This window comes from Coregonus clupeaformis, chromosome 34 (genome assembly GCF_020615455.1).
Source record: "Coregonus clupeaformis isolate EN_2021a chromosome 34, ASM2061545v1, whole genome shotgun sequence".
In the NCBI taxonomy this organism is placed as follows: Eukaryota; Metazoa; Chordata; class Actinopteri; order Salmoniformes; family Salmonidae; genus Coregonus; species Coregonus clupeaformis.
This window is the reverse complement of record NC_059225.1, coordinates 33,769,188-33,788,620: the sequence shown is the minus strand read 5'-3', so window position 1 is coordinate 33,788,620 and position 19,433 is coordinate 33,769,188. Positions and strand designations below refer to the sequence as shown.

The following is a 19,433-nucleotide window of genomic DNA, read 5'->3' as shown; positions in this document are numbered from 1 at the left end:
CTGAGGTCCTGAGCGTTCTGGAGCAGGTTTTCATCAATGATCTCTCTGTTCTTTGTTCCGTTCATCTTTACCTCAATCCCGACTAGTCTCCCAGTCCCTGCCGCTGAAAAACATCCCCACAGCATGATGCTGCCACCACCATGCTTCAACTTAGAGATTATGCCAGGTTTCCTTCAGATGTGACGCTTGACATTCAGGCCAAAGAGTTCAATCTTGGTTTCATCAGATCAGAGAATCTTGTTTCTCATGGTCTGAGAGTCTTTAGGTGCCTTTTGGCAAAGCCCAAGCGGGCTGCCCACTCTACCATAAAGGCCTGATTGGTGGAATGCTGCAGAGATGTTTGTCCTTCTGGAAGGTTCTCCCATCTCCACAGAGGAACTCTGGAGCTCTGTCAGAGTGACCATTGGGTTCTTGGTCACCTACCTGACCAAGGCCCTTCTCCCCCGATTGCTCAGTTTGGCCGGGCGGTCAGCTCTAGGAAGAGTCTTGGTGATTCCAAACTTCTTCCATTTAAGAATGATGAGGCCACTTGTTCTTGGGGACCTTGAATGCTAAATAAAAATGTTGGTACCCTTCCCCAGATCTGTGCTTCGACATAATCCTGTCTCTGAGCTCGACGGACAACTCCTTGGACCTCATGGCTTGGTTTTGCTCTGACATGCACTGTCAACTGTGGGACCTTGTATAGACAGGTCTGTGCGCCTTTCCAAATCATGTCCAATCAATTGAATTTACCACAGGTGGACTCCAATCAAGTTGTAGAAACATCTCAAGGATGATCAATGGAAACAGGATGCACCTGAGCTCAATTTCGAGTCTCATAGAAAAGGGTCTGAATACTTATGTAAATAAGGTTTTTCTGTTTATTTTATTTTTTACATTTGCATAAGTTTCAACAAACCTGTTTACGCTTTGTCATTATGGGGTATTGTTTGTAGATTGATGAGGATTTTTATTTATTTAATCTATTTTAGAATAAGGCTGTAAAGTAACAAAATTTGGATAAAGTCAATGGGTCTGAATACTTTCCAAATGCAAGGTACTTCAATCAAAAGTCTTCATTTCAGGAAAAGCAGTTTCAATAAGAAATCAAACTGCCAATAAAAATGCCATTCCAGAAATAGACAATTATAATGTGGAAACCTCATTGTTGACACATAGTATACGCTACTTAAGATTTGATGATTTTATGTAGCCTATGCTTAAGCGTAGGCGACTACTGTTTCAAGGACAGGGTTTATCTTTCTCGAAACAACTTGTTTTAAGATGTGGGGTTAGCCTTTAAGATGTAGGCTATAGGCTATATTACAAGTTACATCAGCAAGTGTGATATCACTTCTGCTCAGTGTGTGAACTAACTTTAAGGCCAGCACCAATCTAACTCAAAAGAGACATTGTGTCCATCTCCAAAGCCTTGATGCAAGAGATCATTATCTCCAATTTCTAAAGATTGAGAGGCTCCAAGAGACAGGAGAATGTAGACAACTACCAACAAATGTTCCCTCAGATACTAAGCAGTGCTGTAGCCTATTCCTAGTTAGCCTGGGTACCAGTCTCTTTAGCTAATCCACTGTCATGTGCTGAAGAGACTGGCCTTTCTGCCATATTCAAATATGTACATTATATCATTAATGAGCTTGAGGAGAACAGAGGAGTTGATCCGGATTCGATCACCCTCAGAGCTATCCTCCAATCACAACGATTATGCAAATATTGGAACGCTATAACTTTTTTTCTCCACAGAACATATTGGTATCCGGTTGCTAAGCAAAAAAATAATGTTTGTCCAGACCAATGGGTCAGGGTTCCGGTCTAGAAGCGTGGTTTCAACTGCTCCTACAGTTCTGCTTTGGTACTGCAGTTTAACTGACACCCCACCCAGAAAGACAATTTCCATAGACGGCCACATAGAAAACACAGATTTGAAAATTCCTAATAAGACACTTTAGTCATCACCTTTGTGCACAAAAAATCCATTGAATTATTGAAATAATAGTTGCTGAGGATCTTTATTTTTGTATTTAAAAATAAAAAATAAAAAATCACTCACAGCTAGGGCTGTGGCGGTCACGAAATATCGTCAGCCGGTGATTGTTAAGCAAATAACTGTCGGTCTCACGGTAATTGACCGTTAATTAACATAAACACATTTAGCATCTCCTGGCTTCTACACATAGCCTACAAGCCACTGATGCAGACCTTTGGGAAATCTACATTTAAAAAAGTCTAATAAATCTATGTCATATAAATATGTAATAAATCCATTATTTATTTTAGACAGGTCTAAAGAAGCATGATATGAAGAAAATGTAGTCTATTTCAGAAGAAAATAATAGCATACTCTGAGTTGTCCTTATGTTAGGTCCTGATGTGGCTATACCAAATGGCTGTGGGCTACACTAGTTCATTTAGCAGACAAGATTTGCTTAGAATTCCGTGGCATTACAATTGAACAAAGCTGAATAAAATATAAATATTTTCTCCAAACGATTTGAGGGAGTGCGCACCTGCGGCTATTCTGCGTTGAGCGTTTAACAAAGAAATAGGTACTCCTATATGCTTAATTTAGAGTTATTAATGTAACTTTAGTTGTTCTACAAACGTTGGGCTACATGTTTAGATTTTTTATACATTTTAAGGCTGCATGATGAGACTCTAATGATGATTCGAAAAAAGTAACTTGAAAGGCATGAGTTCTGCTTTGTTTTTTGCGCAGGCTGTTCAAAGTCTCTCATTCACACTTTGACAAGCACTTGATAATGCCTCGAAAATCACGGTGGCATCCCCTTTGTGGCCATAACGCACCCTAAAAAAATCCATGCCTTTGTTGTGCCCTCCATCACGTGATCGGGTCTTTCTCACAGGCTACAAGTGAAGACACACATCGGGGACGCAACTGCACGCATCCGTATCCAATTCCGAGGTGCATATTGAAGATATTGGTATTACTGTCCACATTTACTTTTCGTCGGCCAACAAGATGAGTAGCCTAACAAACAGCAAAAGCACTAGCCTATGTCAATCTACTATCCCCCATAGTACAAAAGTCGACCCATTCTATTCAGTGCGAGAAATAAATATTCCAAACATAGTCTGGGACAGTTGTGGGATGGAACAGATCCCAAATTAATACAACCACTAGCATCCCAAAAAATGTTTTACGCAACGTGGCTGACACAACAGATCAAAACGTTTAGCTTAAAATGTTGATAAACTATTAGGCTATTTCTTCACATTATAAGCGCAGCAATGCGCACATGGCAGTAGGCTATAAGCGGGAATGTTCCATTAGCGGGAAAACACAATTATCAAAAGTAACCGCAAATGCGATTATGCATGTAATGCTTTTATTATAAAGGTGCATTTTTACGGTGAAAATTTTCTTCCCCAAACTTTAAACTCACGTGCTGCTTATGTATGCCAGTTAGGCTCTACACCCCTTGTAAACCGGATTAATGTGCTTCATTTTAAGACGTTTTTTTGGCCACTTTAGTTACCTTATCAAAACATATAGGCCTATGGGCTAGGCTACATGATGTGTGCGACTATGATTTGAAAAGGTCGCTCATGTTTCTTGTCCTGGGCATCATTCACAAGTGATAATATATCATTCACAAGTGATAAGCAAATATCGTCACCCATCAGACTATTCTTGATTTAATCTTGTCTTTACACATACTAAATAATATACAGTGAGGCAAAAAAGTATTTGATCCCCTGCTGATTTTGTACGTTTGCCCACTGACAAAGAAATGATCAGTCTATAATTTTAATGGTAGGTTTATTTGAACAGTGAGAGACAGAATAACAACAAAGAAATCCAGAAAAACGCATGTCAAAAATGTTATAAATTGATTTGCATTTTAATGAGGGAAATAAGTATTTGACCCCCTCTCAATCAGAAAGATTTCTGGCTCCCAGGTGTCTTTTATACAGGTAATGAGCTGAGATTAGGAGCACACTCTTAAAGGGAGTGCTCCTAGTCTCAGCTTGTTACCTGTATAAAAGACACCTGTCCACAGAAGCAATCAATCAATCAGATTCCAAACTCTCCACCATGGCCAAGACCAAAGAGCTCTCCAAGGATGTCAGGGACAAGATTGTAGACCTACACAAGGCTGGAATGGGCTACAAGACCATCGCCAAGCAGCTTGGTGAGAAGGTGACAACAGTTGGTGCGATTATTCGCAAATGGAAGAAAAACAAATTAACTGTCAATCTCCCTCGGCCTGGGGCTCCATGCAAGATCTCACCTCGTGGAGTTGCAATGATCATGAGAACGGTGAGGAATCAGCCCAGAACTACACGGGAGGATCTTGTCAATGATCTCAAGGCAGCTGGGACCATAGTCACCAAGAAAACAATTGGTAACACACTACGCCATGAAGGACTGAAATCCTGCAGCGCCCGCAAGGTCCCCCTGCTCAAGAAAGCACATATACAGGCCCGTCTGAAGTTTGCCAATGAACATCTGAATGATTCAGAGGAGAACTGGGTGAAAGTGTTGTGGTCAGATGAGACCAAAATCGAGCTCTTTGGTATCAACTCAACTCGCCGTGTTTGGAGGAGGAGGAATGCTGCCTATGACCCCAAGAACTCCATCCCCACCATCAAACATGGAGGTGGAAACATTATGCTTTGGGGGTGTTTTTCTGCTAAGGGGACAGGACAACCCCGCATCAAAGGGACAATGGACGGGGCCATGTACCGTCAAATCTTGGGTGAGAACCTCCTTCCCTCAGCCAGGGCATTGAAAATGGGTTGTGGATGGGTATTCCAGCATGACAATGACCCAAAACACACGGCCAAGGCAACAAAGGAGTGGCTCAAGAAGAAGCACATTAATGTCCTGGAGTGGCCTAGCCAGTCTCCAGACCTTAATCCCTTAGAAAATCTGTGGAGGGAGCTGAAGGTTCGAGTTGCCAAATGTCAGCCTCAAAACTTTAATGACATGGAGAAGATCTGCAAAGAGGAGTGGAACAAAATCCCTCCTGAGATGTGTGCAAACCTGGTGGCCAACTACAAGAAACGTCTGACCTCTGATTGCCAACAAGGGTTTTGCCAACAAGTACTAAGTCATGTTTTGCAGAGGGGTCAAATACTTATTTCCCTCATTAAAATGCAAATCAATTTATAAAATTTTTGACATGCGTTTTTCTGGATTTTTGTTGTTGTTATTCTGTCTCTCACTGTTCAAATAAACATACCATTAAAATTATAGACTGATCATGTCTTTGTCAGTGGGCAAACGTACAAAATCAACAGGAGATCAAATACTTTTTTCCCTCGCTGTAGCTAGATCTCCCTCTTGCTTCTCCTTCATTTTTAAATGAATACATTTGTTCAAAACTGTCTAACTATTGTCTCTCTCTGAGTCAACTACTCACATTTTATGCACTGCAGTATTAGCTAGCTGTAGCTTATGCTTTCAGTACTAGATTCATTCTCTGATCCTTTGATTGGGTGTAAGTCTATGGAAGGGGGTGAGAACCATGAGCCTCTTAGGTTTTGTATTGAAGTCAATGTATCCAGAGGAGGACGGAAACTGTCTGTCCACCGGCTACACCATGGTGCTACTCTACAGAGTGCTGTTGAGGATACTGTAGACCATTGCAAAACTGTGTGTTAATCGATTATTTGTTGACGTGAATATATTTAGTATAGTTTTCCTAAAAAGGATAACTTCATCTTTCACTATTTTTATGAAATTCACTGAGGAGGATGGTCCTCCCCTTCCTCCTCTGAGGAGCCTCCACTGATGCGGAGTAAGAAAGTACAGACAATATACACTGAGTGTAGAAAACATTAGGAACACCTTCCTAATATTGAGTTGCATCCCCCTCTTTTGCCCTCAGAACAGCCTCAATTCATCGGGGCATGGACTCTACAAGGTGTCGAAAGCCTTCCACAGGGATGCTGGCCCATGTTAACTCCAATGCTTCCCACAGTTGTGTCAAGTTGGTGAAATGAAAAAGTCAAATAAAAAAACAGACAAATGGGACAGGTTAGGTATCAAAACTTCCAAGTCAACACTGAGACTGTAGAGAGAAGCACAAATTCAAAAACCTTATACTGTACCTTTGTGTGCTTACTGCAGGGGAGCCACCGTTGACATCGTAATGCAGCTGACTGCCGCTGTGAGGGGGGGGGGACCAGGAACCGGACAAAGTAAAAAATAAAAAAAAGGAAGAGACAAAGAAAGATGCAATTAGAGAGTCTATTTGTGTTGTCCAAGTCTCTTGTTATCCCAGATGCTCTCTCTCACACTAGCAGGCACAGACTGACAACAGCAGCCTTCCTCCTCAGGATAATTTCCCCTGGAGCCCGCTGACAAGTAGCCATGTGACTGGAGTCAGTGACTCGAGAATGAGTCAGAGGCTTGACACACACACACACACACACACCTATTAACACATTTTTAGACACAATTGAATACCTTATAGGCCCTGAACTTAGAGGCAATCTGCAGTTCAAACAATAATAAAGTGGTTGCCCTGGCGCTGTTCTGGTAAACAGCTAAGGGATGGGGCTGGAGAAATGTAACCACTCTCAAATTCATAGACAGAGCTATGGATACAAGGACTGACCATCTATTATATCAAAAATATGATTTTAATCATGTTGAGGCTGTACAGTGTTTGGTTTACAATTGCGTTGTTTACAAACAATAGAGTAAAACAAGCTTATATTATTGGTTCTAATGGGGTACGACAGTTGAACTAAACCCATGAGGCATTTCTAAGTTATATTCTTCAAGAATCAATGGTATACATAAGTAAATAAGTAAAAGATGTATGTAGCAATCACAGATTGCCCCTTTAACATGAAACACAATCAGCTACTGTACAAACATTATACCAGTAACTGGAACTTCGCAAAAGTAACAGATAACACACTTATTTCCTTGTAATAGAACAAGGCCAGAGTGATGGAGAGTCGTGTTGCTAATCTTGTGAGGAAAACCTTCACCTTCGTAACACACTGGTAACACAGCCATAATGAGTGATGATAACTATCCCAGCAGGATAATGAGACCCTGTATCAGGAAATACCTCAGCCTTACAAGAGAACATCAAATCAAATTGTATTTGTCACATGCGGCGAATACAACTGGTGTAGACTTTACCGTGAAATGCTTGCTTACGAGTAAAACAATAGTAACACGAGGAATAAGACAATAATAAGAATAATAATAATACAAGAATGGCGCTATAAATAGGGAGAACCAGTACCCTGTGAGCATGGTGAAGTTATTAAATTACACTTTGATGGTGTATTAATAAACCCAGTCACTTCAAAAAGATACTGGTGTCCTTCCTAACTTAGTTGCCGGAGAGAAAGGAAACCGCTGATTTTACCATGAGGCCAATGGTGACTTTAAAAAACAGTTACAGAGTTGAATGGCTGTGATAGGAGAAAACCGAGGATGGATCAACAACATTGTAGTTACTCCACAATACTAACCTAATTGACAGCGTGAAAAGAATGAAGCCTGTACATAATAGAAAATATTCCAAAACATGCATCCTGTTTGCAACAAGGCACTAACGTAATACAGCAAAAAATGTGGCAAAGCAATTAACTTTTTGTCCTGAATACAAAGTGTTTTATTTGGGGCAAAACCAATAACACATTAGCGAGTACCACTCTCCATATTTTCAAGCATAGTGGTGGCTGCATCATGTTATAGGTATGCTTGCAATCGTTAAGGACTGGGGAGTTTTTCAGGATAAAAAAATTAATGCAATGGAGCTAAGCACATGGAAAATCCTAGAGGAAAACCTGGTTCAGTCCGTTTTCCACCAGACACTGGGAGATGAATTCACCTTTCAGCAGGACAATAAGCTAAAACAAGGTGAAATCTACACTGGAGTTGTTTACCAAGAATACAATGAATAGTCCTGAGTGGCCGAGTTACAGTTTTGACTTAAACCTACTTGAAAATCTATGGCAAGAATGGAAAATGGTTGTCTAGCAATGATCAACAACCAATTTGACAGATTTGGAAGAATTTTGATAATATTAAAATGGGCAAATGTTGCACAATCCAGGTGTGGAAAGCACTTAGAGACTTAAACAGAAAGCTGTAATCGCTGCCGAAGTTGCTTCTACAACGTATTGACTCAGGGGTGTGAATATTAATGTAAATTAGATTATTTGCAGAAATGTCTAAAACCATGTTTTTACTGTCATTATGGGGTATTGTGTGTATATATGTTAAGTCCTTAGTGATGTGGACGACAAGGAACTTAAAGCTCTCGGCCCTCTCCACAACAGCCCCGTCGGTGTGGATGGGGACATGCTCTCCCCTCTTTCTCCTATAGTTGAGGGAGAGGTTGTTGTCCTAGCACCACACGGCAAAGTCTCTGATCTCCTCCCTGTAGGCTGTCTCATCGCCGTTGGTGATCAGGCCTACCACCGTCGTATCATCAGCAAACTTATTGATGGTGTTAAGAGTCGTGCATGGCCACGCAGTCGTGGGTGAATTTTGATGTTAGCGACATTCTACCCCCATTAACAATAGACCAATGCAGGAAACCAGTCCACCAATCCTCAGATGGCTGGCTCCTGCTATACTGACACAGACTAAACCTGGAACTAGTGCCAGACTAACCTATATTGTACCACAATAGGCAAGCAGCGTAGTAAATGCTTTTGACATAGTCAATACAAGACCACATGAAAGAGAGCTCGACAAAAAGCTGGCTGCCACGAAATACAATCAATTGGACCTTGAGCGGAATCAATTCTGTCTGTCTCGAACAATGACAAACGGTGGCAGTGCCCACACAAGACAACTGCAATGAGTCATTTCGGCATCCTCAAAAGGATATTGGGCAACAATATCCTGACAGATGAAATTGCTTCATTTTAGATGACGAGATCATAGCAGCTAATATCGGGAAGGAAATCTCGAAATCTACATTTTAGAAATTGGTTTTTATAGAAGTAGACATTTCTATATGCCATGGTCATACCAATGTGGTTTTGGTATAACTTATTAGTGCTTTTGAGATGTGGAAATGACTGCTATCAGGCTACATTGTAGTCCAGAGACATAGTAGGTTATCTCCATGAACAGAAACAGAACTATCAATCCGCTAAAACTTCAAACAAGTCCACATAAATCAGCTAAGGGAGTGGATTATACATGTTTTGAACAAAGTGTGTAATTCGAATCTAAACACTTAGTCACTAGGCAGTCGGTCAAACAACAAGCATTCCACATCAGCTTATATGGAGACTTAGGGCTAAAGAAATGCTTGTGACCATGGGTAACAAAGCCCTATGTTAGCCTGTGTGTTTGTGTGTGTGTGTGTGTGAGAGTATTGGTGTGCATGATTGTTTGTCAGTAGGGAAATAATGATGTGCTCATAGGGAGTCACTCACATGACAGAAACGCAAAGCAAAAGCCACAAAAAGCTAAAACTATAGAGCCCACTTCAAAGACGGGGGTTTTCCTCTGTTCCGATCGTGCTCTGGAAATATCATTTATCCATTGGGAACTGTGGCCAGTCCTATAAAAAGCTTATTTGGATTGTGGTGGATGATGAGCAATTGAGCATTCTAAGCGGTTTTACCTTGGCCACCAGACAGTAGCCTAACGCTGAACTTCCTCTGCTCCTTCTGCAACACAGCCAACTAAACTTGCTTCCTCAGTTCCAAAATGAAAAGCGGAAGTAGTTGACGATGTGGTGAGCTACAGCATCGTCCAAACCAACGCTGGCTAAAGTGACTTAAGTTCTGTAACTTGGGCTGTGACGATACCAATATCACAACATTGTGTTCTATAGCTTGGAAAATAAATTCATGCGACTCTGGATGACGACATAATGATGTTTGTTTCCAACATTAGGGCTGTTTTACATTCAATCCGCTTCGTGTTTTGTTTCCTTGCCACGATACTAATGAGTATCGCGATACTGGTATCACCTCGGCCCTAGCAAAAACATGAACATAAAACCAACAATATCAATAAACTAGTCTGAATAACAGATTACAACTCCTTACTGCAGCAGAATCCCTCCTGCTTCCTGTTATTTATATTTCTGTTACTGCAAGTCCAGAGACTGAGATGCCCATTGTAAAATGTTGATTTTGTGGTAATTAACAATTTTTTTGTGGATTTTGATGTGTGCTTGGGGTTATTGTTTGTTTTTCTGGAAGATCCACTTGCGGCCAAGTTTCAGCCTTCTGGCAGAGGCAACCAGGTTTTTGGCTAAAATATCCTTGTACTTGGAAAAGTTCATGATGCCGTTGACTTTAACAACGGCCGCAGGACCAGTAGATGCAAAACAGCCCCATAACATCAAAGATCCAACACCATATTTTACAGTAGGTATGAAGTAATTTTCTGCATACGCATCCTTCTTTCGACGCCAAACTCACCACTGGTATACAGTGCCTTGCAAAAGTATTCATCCACCTTGGCGTTTTTCCTAATTTATTGCATTACAACCTGTAATTTAAATTGATTTTTATTTGGATTTCATGTCATGGACATACACAAAATAGACCAAATTGGTGAAGTGAAATGAAAAAAATAACTTGTTTCAAAAAATTATACAAAATAAATAACGGAAAAGTGGTGCGTGCATATGTATTCACCCCCTTTGCTATGAAGCCCCTAAATAAGATCTGGTGCAACCAATTACCTTCAGAAGTCACATAATTAGTTAAATAAAGTCCACCTGTGTGCAATCTAAGTGTCACATGATCTCAGTATATATACACCTGTTCTGAAAGGTCTGCAACACCACTGAGCAAGGGGCACCACCAAGCAAGCGGCACCATGAAGACCAAGGAGCTCTCCAAACAGGTCAGGAAATAAATAAATCAGAAACTTTGAACATCCCACGGAGCACCATTAAATCCATTATAAAACATTTGAAAGAATATGGCACCACAACAAACCTGCCAAGAGAGGGCCGCCCACCAAAACTCACGGACCAGGCAAGGAGGGCATCAATCAGAGAGGCAACAAAGAGACCAAAGATAACCCTGAAGGAGCTGCAAAGCTCCACAGCGGAGATTAGAGTATCTGTCCATAGGACCACTTTAAGCCGTACATTCCACAGAGCTGGGCTTTACGGAAGAGTGGCCAGAAAAAAGCCATTGCTTAAAGAAAAAAATAAGCAAACACGTTTGGTGTTCGCCAAAAGGCATGTGGGAGACTCCCCAAACATATAGAAGAAGGTACTCTGGTCAGGTGAGACTCAAATTGAGCCTTTTGGCCATCAAGGAAAACGCTATGTCTGGCGCAAACCCAACACCTCTCATCACCAAGAACACCATCCCCACAGTGAAGCATGGTGGTGGCAGCATCATGCTGTGGGGATGTTTTTCATCGGCAGGGACTGGGAAACTGGTCAGAATTGAAGGAATGATGGATGGCGCTAAATACAGGGAAATTCTTGAGGGAAACCTGTTTCAGTCTTCCAGAGATTTGAGACTGGGACGGAGGTTCACCTTCCAGCAGGACAATGACCCTAAGCATACTGCTAAAGCAACACTCGAGTGGTTTAAGGGGAAACATTGAAATGTCTTGGAATGGCCTAGTCAAAGCCCAGACCTCAATCCAATTGAGAATCTGTGGTATGACTTAAAGATTGCTGTACACCAGCAGAACCCATCTAACTTGAAGGAGCTGGAGCAGTTTTGCCTTGAAGAATGGGCAAATATCCAAGTGGCTAGATGTGCAAAGCTTATAGAGACATACCCCAAGAGACTTGCTGCTGTAATTGCTGCAAAAGGTGGCTCTACAAAATATTGACTTTGGGGGGGGGGGGTGAATAGTAATGCACGCTCAAGAAAAAATATTTAGCATCTTCAAAGTGGTAGGCATGCGGTGTAAATCAAACAATACAAACACCCAAAAAAAACAAATTTTAATTCCAGGTTGTAAGGCAACAAAATAGGAAAAATGCCAAGGGGAGCTCTATTTTCATATTTTCTCACCAGAGCACCGGTTCCAATCCAAGTGCCAATGCAGTTTAGAAAACTCCAGGCATTTACATTTGTTGGTTGCTCTCTAGGGATGTAATGATTCACTGATACGCATCGGTCCCTGATTCAAATGTTTAGCAAAGGGTCTGAATACATTTGTATATATAAACATATGCAAAAATGTCTAAAAACCTATTTTGCTTTGTCATTATGGGGTATTGTGTGTAGATTGATGAGGGAAAAAAACAATTCAATCAATTTTAGAAGAAGGCTGTAACGTAACAAAATGTGGGGAAAAGTCAAGGGGTCTGAATACTTTCCGAATGCACTGTGTGTGGGTATATATACACACACACACACTACCGGTCAAAAGTTTTTGAACTCATTCAAGAGTTTTTCTTTATTTTTACTATTTTCTACATTGTAGAATAATAGTGAAGACATCAAAACTATGAAATAACACATATGGAATCATGTAGTAACCAAAAAAGTGTTAAACAAATCAAAATATATTTTAAATAGCCACCCTTTGACTTGATGACAGCTTTGCACACTCTTGGCATTCTCTCAACCAGCTTCATGAGGTAGTCACATTTTACATTTACATTTTAGTCATTTAGCAGACGCTCTTATCCAGAGCGACTTACAGTTAGTGAGTGCATATATACATATATATATATATATATCTGCAGGATTTTAATCCATGACGGCGTAGTGTGTTACTAATGGTTTTCTTTGAGACTGTGGTCCCAGCTCTCTTCAGGTCATTGACCAGGTCCTGCCGTGTAGTTCTGGGCTGATCCCTCACCTTCCTCATGATCATTGATGAGGTGAGATCTTGCATGGAGCCCCAGACCGAGGGTGATTGACCGTCATCTTGAACTTCTTCCATTTTCTAATAATTGCGCCAACAGTTGTTGCCTTCTCACCAAGCTGCTTGCCTATTGTTCTGTAACCCATCCCAGCCTTGTGCAGGTCTACAATTGTATCCCTGTTGTCCTTACACAGCTCTCTGGTCTTGGCCATTGTGGAGAGGTTGGAGTCTGTTTGATTGAGTGTGTGGACAGGTGTCTTTTATACAGGTAACGAGTTCAAACAGGTGCAGTTAATACAGGTAATGAGTGGAGAACAGGAGGGCTTCTTAAAGAAAAACTAACAGGTCTGTGAGAGCCGGAATTCTTACTGGTTGGTAGGTGATCAAATACTTATGTCATGCAATAAAATGCAAATGAATTACTTAAAAATCATACAATGTGATTTTCTGGATTTTTGTTTTAGATTCAGTCTCTCACAGTTGAAGTGTACCTATGATAAAAATTACAGACCTCTACATGCTTTGTAAGTAGGAAAACCTGCAAAATCGGCAGTGTATCAAATACTTGTTCTCCCCACTGTATGTAGATACACTGCTCAAAAAAATAAAAGGAACACTAAAATAACACATCCTAGATCTGAAATAATGAAATAATCTTATTAAATATTTTTTACATAGTTGAATGTGCTGACAACATAATCACACAAAAGTTATCAATGGAAATCAAATGTATTAACCCATGGAGGTCTGGATTTGGAGTCACCCTCAAAATTAAAGTGGAAAACCACACTACAGGCTGATCCAACTTTGATGTAATGTCCTTAAAACAAGTCAAAATGAGGCTCAGTAGTGTGTGTGGCCTCCACGTGCCTGTATGACCTCCCTACAACGCCTGGGCATGCTCCTGATGAGGTGGCGGATGGTCTCCTGAGGATCTCCTCCCAGACCTGGACTAAAGCATCCGCCAACTCCTGGACAGTCTGTGGTGCAACGTGGCGTTGGTGGATGGAGCGAGGCATGATGTCCCAGATGTGCTCAATTGGATTCAGGTCTGGGGAACGGGCGGGCCAGTCCATAGCATCAATGCCTTCCTCTTGCAGGAACTGCTGACACACTCCAGCCACATGAGGTCTAGCATTGTCTTGCATTAGGAGGAACCCAGGGCCAACCGCACCAGCAGATGGTCTCACAAGGGGTCTGAGGATCTCATCTCGGTACCTAATGGCAGTCAGGCTACCTCTGGCGAGCACATGGAGGGCTGTGCGGCCCCCCAAAGAAATGCCACCCCACACCATGACTGACCCACCGCCAAACCGGTCATACTGGAGGATGTTGCAGGCAGCAGAACGTTCTCCACGGCGTCTCCAGACTCTGTCACATGTGCTCAGTGTGAACCTGCTTTCATCTGTGAAGAGCACAGTGCGCCAGTGGCGAATTTGCCAATCTTGGTGTTCTCTGGCAAATGCCAAACGTCCTGTACGGTGTTGGGCTGTAAGCACAACCCCCACCTGTGGACGTCGGACCCTCATTACCACCCTCTGTTTCTGACCGTTTGAGCAGACACATGCACATTTGTGGCCTGCTGGAGGTCATTTTGCAGGGCTCTGGCAGTGCTCCTCCTGCTCCTCCTTGCACAAAGGCGGAGGTAGCAGTCCTGCTGCTGGGTTGTTGCCCTCCTACGGCCTCCTCCACGTCTCATGATGTACTGGCCTGTCTCCTGGTAGCGCCTCCATGCTCTGGACACTACGCTGACAGACACAGCAAACCTTCTTGCCACAGCTCGCATTGATGTGCCATCCTGGATGAGCTGCACTACCTGAGCCACTTGTGTGGGTTGTAGACTCCGTCTCATGCTACCACTAGAGTGAAAGCACCGCCAGCATTCAAAAGTGACCAAAACATCAGCCAGGAAGCATAGGAACTGAGAAGTGGTCTGTGGTCACCACCTGCAAAACCAGTCCTTTATTGGGGGTGTCTTGCTAATTGCTTATAAATTTCCACCTGTTGTCTATTCCATTTGCACAACAGCATGTGCAATTTATTGTCAATCAGTGTTGCTTCCTAAGTGGACAGTTTGATTTCACAGAAGTGTGATTGACTTGGAGTTACATTGTGTTGTTTAAGTGTTCCCATTTATTTTTTTGAGCAGTGTATATATTGAATCGCCTATGAAGGGAAAGATGCACATCCCTATTGCTCTCAATAAAGTTTTTTGTTTTGTTTTTTTACTTTATGAAGGTCAACAACCATGTCTCTTTTCGTTTGTGAGTTCTTTGCCTTTTCCCATGGTGATGGATGGCAAAGGGATTTTACATGAGTGTTGCCTCATTTTTATACTACAATGAAACACAAAGCCATGGAAGGCAACAATTCAGTTCCTTAAACTGAGATTAATTTAAGTAGAATTTTAATGCAGATTTCATTTTGTTTGATTTAATGTATAACAATCTTTAGGGGTGCCAATAATTCTGACATCTTTTTGAGAAGAAAAAGTATTACTTGTTAAACAAAATCTATTTCTCTGACCAATTGTACTAGTATAAAGTAATTAATATAATTTAAAAACAATTTGTGCATACAATATAGTCATCTCTATTTATTTTATACAGTCTTTTTTGCTAATCTTTATCAAGGGTGCCAATCATTTTGGAGGTGACTGTATATAAGAAAGACTTTGGATAGGTGTTTGGTTTGCTATAAGCCCAGCTGCCCTATTAGTTTATCCCTATGGGGATTTGGCAGTGGTCAGTGTTTATAGCTTTGCTGCTGTTGAGAAGTTGTTTCCCTTGAAACAGCACCAGCGCATGGGGGTCGTCTCAGCTGAACCGTTCAAGGTGCAGACGTCGCTCTCTGCCTCTCTCCTGGGCTTTTCACAGCTCCCTGTCCAGACTTCACAGAGAGCTGGGGGCTGGCAGGACTCGGGGCTTCGCCATGATGGTGCCAAGTTCTGTGCACACAGTAAATGGAGCGTTTCGAGCATCACACACACCCACACACCACAACAGCTGCTCCTGGTGAATATACGTCCATCTCTCTCCATCTACCCCCAGAGGATTTAGTCAGCAGCCTCGGTCTGTCCCGCTCTGGGTGCAAGTTAAGCAGCACCTGTCTTTGGATGCGGAGGGATACATAAAAAAGGGGTGATTGAGGACATATCCTACCGTGGAGGCATGCAGCTATGGGGCCTTTCATGTGCTCCCCATTGTCAACGAACCCCTCAGTCTAAAAAGGCAAATTCAGTCATCTCAAAGAGAGTAGTTGTTGTTGCTCCAGTCTGCATGGTCAGACGCAACAAGATGTTGGTGACAACGATGCTTCTTTCAAAGTGTTCTATTATTACTAGTGCTGAGCGATTAGTGCTTTTTGAAGTCGGTTCGGTTCCGGTTCAATTATAAAAAAATAAATCACGGTTTTGTATTTTAGATTCTATAATTTCTTAAACATTAAATGCACTATGCATTATGTAGGTTGAATGCTGTAACACAGAACAAAACAATTAATACAAGTCATATGATGGTAATGACTGCCCAGATCACTTATTAACCATCATTTATTCACATTACTTTAATAAAATATTTCAGTTGTGTATATTACATTCAGGACCTTAAATTAACACCCGCCACCTTCCAAATGCGGGTAGATTTTGGCATTGGCGGGTAAGATGTCTACTTCACCAGTCACGTTGGCGGGTGGTCAGGGCCCCACAGTGCGAGCATTTCACTTCCATTTGTGAATAAAAATGAAGTATGATCACATTTATAGTAAAATAAATGTTGCAGGATCCGTAACAAATGTGTGTGTGTGAGTGTGTAAAGTGTGCATAGAGTGAGTGAACGAGTGTGAAGAGTCAGAGCAAAATAAATGTAAACAATGATAATAGAAGGGTCAATGCAGATTGCTAAATAGTCAGTGTAATCCTTTCGTTAGCTGTCTTATGGCTTGAGGATTGAAGCTGATCAGGAGCCTGTTGGTGTCAGAATTGTAGCTCTGGTATCGCTAACCATGCGGAAGCAGAGAGAACAGTCTATGGCTTGGGTGACTGGAGTCTAACACTTTTCCGGGCCTTCCTTTCACACCGCCTGCTACGAGGTCCTGGATGGCAGGGAGCTCGGCATCAGTGATGTACTGGGCTGTCCGCACCACCCTCTGTAGCGACATGCGATCGAGGGCGGTGCAGTTGCCATACCAAGCAGTGATGCCGCCAGTCAAGATGCTTTGGATACCGAGGAACTTCAAGCTCTCGCACAAACATAACTACAGTCGTGCTACCATGGTAACCTCCCGCCGCAGGTGAGCATTTTTGTCTCATCTGTGATATTTTGGTTAAAAGACTCAGGTCACCAAAAAATGTTTTATTCAGTATACCACATTAGTTACTTCTTATTAGTAATACATTTTCTCATCTGTTTTTTTGTGTTTTGTTGGTGTAATTTTAGCAGCAGTTTTTTTGGGGCAGGCTGGTAAAAAAAATCTGAGTGGCCGGTGGACCAAAAAAGTAAATGTTATGCCCTGATTACATTCATTTTCTTTGAATACTATTATTTCATTCCAAGTCATCATCTCTATAGAGCTATATAATCATTATATTTCCATGATTTAAACAGTTCACCAATAAACTACTGTAGGCCATATTTTTTGCCCCATATCCATCATGCAGCACTACCTGACAGTGTTGAAATTATAACAAAAGTGCAGAAATTGATGAAAATGCTTAATTCTTTGGGGGGTTGAAGTTGGATTGAACAGTATAAAACAAATCAGAATGAAGAATGCCCCATTGAAATCACTTAGAATGTATGTGTTGCCACCCTAGGTCCTGAATAATTAGAACTTGTATTATTCAAAACCATAAAATACCGTCATAAATGTGAAAAATATTGTGATATGATATTTTGGCCATTTCACCCAGCCCTAGACTAGAGGTCAGAGCTAGTAGCATTGCTTGAAAAATATACTTTATAATCTACTATTGAAATTTATTGTATTTAAATTATTTGGACTACATTTGTAAGACTAATACAAAAGCTAGTTATGTAATTGGCATCAGTCTGAATAGAAAGCTGAAAATCTTTTGTATAAAAAGGTGAGGAATTAAACTCTTGATCCAGATCAAAAAGCATGGCAAATCTACGTAAGCTTTTTACAAACACCAAAGGAAAAATCCCAAATCCCCAGTTAAGGCCTACATGGTTTAGGTACTGGTAATCATGGTACACGATTATGTTCTCTTCTGGCCATCACACACACTAGCAATGGCCACTATGAAGCCTAATCTCTCAGATCATGATCTACTTGCATTTGTATGGTTCAAGCTCGGGTCAGCGTTACAGCAACTGTTGCATACCAATGTTAAGGCCTGAATACAGACCATACCGCTCTATACAAATCTCAGCGTGGTTGACTCCTTGCTATGTTATTCAGTATATCCACTTAACCCTAGCGTAGTGTACAGTGTCATATGCCCATATGGGCACAAAGGCACTGCTCCCTCAGATTTGTCCTGTTTTTATATTTAATTACTAAACAAATTTAAGCCCACACTTTATCATAATTACTTGTAAAAAAATCCATCATCTGTATTTTGCAGAGGGGGCACGCTGACTGGACCAGGCAAAGAGTACCCTCCCCATATTCTCCCTGGTAAATGGTTCCTTCCAAGGTGCACAGAGCATAAGAGATGCCTAGGCAGAACGCTAGATACTCTAGTGCATGCAGTACCGTCAGTGGAGGAGGAGAGAGAGTGTAGTGACACACACCGAGTTTGATTTGATTTTAGCTGGGCAATGGGTATGTGATGGGCAATAGGTATGTTTGTAAATGAATCTGATCAAGCTATGTAGCCTACTGATTCCTTCTTGATGTTTAAATAAAACAAATGTTTTGTTGTTTCTCTGTAATACTAGCCACCTAGCAATTTTATGAAGTAGGCTTTAGCTAACCAGCTAGATAGATAGGTTCCCAATCTCACAACCTCATAACTAGCTACAAAGCCATTTCAGGCTATCAATCAAGTTAGATTGAATAAAGTAATGGGTGCATGACGCCCCTGGTACTGTAGACAAATGTAAAAACATTAGCAAACTAACAAAATTATCAATACAGCTGTGCCAAAACTTTGTGGACCCAGCCAGCATAAATGCTCAGGTTGCTAAGGTGTCATTGTTAGTCCACTAGAGATCATCTCAGGTTGCAACGGTACTACAAAAGGTCAGTCAATGTTCTCACGAGACGTTAATGGTAAATGTGAAGCTTTTTGATCTACACAAAATAGTCCATGTCAAAGTGAAAATATTGTTTTACTAATTAATAGAAATTCAATAACTAAAATAGTCATTGCATAAGTCTTCACCCCCTTTGTTTAGACAAGCCTAAATTAATTCAGGACTAAAATGTGGCTTATCAAATCACATTTTACTCACTCTGTGTAAAATAGTAGGGGTTGACATGATTTTTGAATGACTACTCCTTCCTCTGTCCCCCATACATCTGTAAGGTCCCTCAGTCAAATATTGAATTGGTAGATGGGTAACAATAACAAATCAGACATTGAACAGATCTTTAAGCTAATAAGTTAATAATTATGCTGTGGATGATGTATTTAACCACCCAGACACATCAAAGATGGAGTCGTCCTTCTGAACTGAGCTGCAGGACAGGAAGGAAACTGCTTAGG

General features: G+C 41.3%; 1 protein-coding gene across 1 annotated transcript in view; it reads right to left on the bottom strand.

Annotated features, from left to right (window-relative positions):
- LOC121550044 (anion exchange protein 2-like) overlaps window positions 1-19,433 on the bottom strand; it is a 92,699-nt gene that overhangs the window by 62,338 nt on the left and 10,928 nt on the right. Inside the window, exon 2 of the mRNA XM_041862124.2 lies at window positions 6,079-6,135. The gene's annotated coding sequence lies outside the window, so the exon portion shown is untranslated. The remainder of the gene's footprint in view (window positions 1-6,078; window positions 6,136-19,433) is intronic.